Genomic DNA, 1,681 nt, shown 5'->3' with positions numbered 1-1,681 from the left:
TGTGTGTGTGTGTGTGTGTGTGTGTGTGTGTGTGTGTGTGTGTATTTAGATCTCTTCCAAATATTTGGTAAAAATATTGTACCTGTTATCAACGTAGCAAAATTCTCACATGAAAAGTTGTTTATAAGACAATTTTGTGTGCATATCAATTTAAATAAGAGCCATAACGCAATCCATAGTAAAACTTGTTTAATAAATTGATATATATATATATCAATTATATATACACACATATACATACATATAAAATTTATAATATATGTAAGATTTGAAACAATATTTATGCACTTTACAACAATATATAAAATTCAAAACTACATGAATGACCATGTATGCATACATACATACGCGCACGCATACACACAAACACACAAGTATATATAAATATATATATCAGTTACTCACTCTGGCAGATATTTTCGAAAAGTCAGGAATGTACACATTAGCACGATCCGGCCGCATCTTGTGCAGACGATGTATATTTCCAACAACAGTGACTGTCTGCCGCAAGTATTTCGCCTGTTAAACTGTTTGATAGGGAAGTCAGTGGTTGTGTGTGATAATACTAAATGGCATTCTATGTTTCTGTCTGTGCATGTGTGTTGGCTCGACAACGACAACAACAACAAAAACAAATTAATCTAGTTTGTTTGGTGGTGGAGTAAGGGAGGAGGCGGATATAGTACGGTACACTTGAGTTTTGTATTCAATGTTTGTTGATGTTTAGATCTAAGATGTTAGCATTTACTAACGAATTAGTCCTAGTAGAACCAATGACGCTCCAGCCGTGACCAGTCTGTTATTTTTTTTCCGAGCAGTTCTCTTTCTTTTTTAAAAAATAAAAAGTTAGTCGAGTGCAATATGAACGAGATTTAGCTGCTATTTCTAGCAAACCGGCTGATCTCGTAGAAGTGTTCGTCTTTTACTTGTTTGGGTTGGCATCAGGGTGATTAAAATCTCGATTGAATATTTAAATAAAACGTACTTCGTTTAGCTGCAAACACATGACATATACAGAGAGATACAAGAGCACACACATACACACACACACACACACACGCACGCACGCACGCAAACACATGTACATGTATGCAGAACAGACGTATGCGAAGACAAAAGACAATTTGGTCATACACAGGCACGAACATACTCCGAACGTGCATAAATCAATATTACAGACATTGCAACTATTTCGCTCAATTGATGTTTGCAGTGATGACATTATCATGTTGCAGCATTCTGTGAAATTCCAGCAGCACCATATTGACACAACATGCAAGAGATATTATATAAACATCAACACTTCGACAACAACGATGACAGTGTGTGCATCATGTGTTTGCATCTGTGTGCGTCTGTGTCTGCACAGCGAGGAAAATTAGAGAAAATCTGAAGCGGCATACACACACTCATGGATGTGCAGACACAACACGAGAGAGTGTGTGTGTACATACATACGTATATTTATAAGTATATGCACACACACATACCTACATAGTTATCAATGTATATATATGTGTGTGTGTGTGTAAATATATATATAGATAGATAGATAGATAAATAGATAGATAGATAGACCTCTCTCTATGTGTATGTGTGTGTGTGTGTATTCTCATACATACATACATATATATATATATATATATATATATATATATATATATATATATATATATATATA

General features: G+C 34.6%; 1 protein-coding gene across 2 annotated transcripts in view; it reads right to left on the bottom strand.

Moving 5' to 3' along the window:
- The window catches only part of LOC106881088 (uncharacterized), a 465,749-nt gene that overhangs the window by 189,678 nt on the left and 274,390 nt on the right, over positions 1-1,681 (bottom strand). Inside the window, exon 1 of one of the 2 annotated variants that reach the window (XM_052972351.1) lies at positions 406-1,331. The exons of the other annotated variant lie outside the window; for it this stretch is intronic. The gene's annotated coding sequence lies outside the window, so the exon portion shown is untranslated. Of the gene's footprint in view, positions 1-405; positions 1,332-1,681 lie in introns of those variants that run through there. 2 annotated transcript variants of the gene reach the window in all.

This window comes from Octopus bimaculoides, chromosome 13 (assembly GCF_001194135.2).
Source record: "Octopus bimaculoides isolate UCB-OBI-ISO-001 chromosome 13, ASM119413v2, whole genome shotgun sequence".
Classification (NCBI taxonomy): Eukaryota; Metazoa; Mollusca; class Cephalopoda; order Octopoda; family Octopodidae; genus Octopus; species Octopus bimaculoides.
The sequence above is the reverse complement of the archived record's forward strand: the minus strand, read 5'-3'. Positions and strand labels throughout refer to the sequence as shown.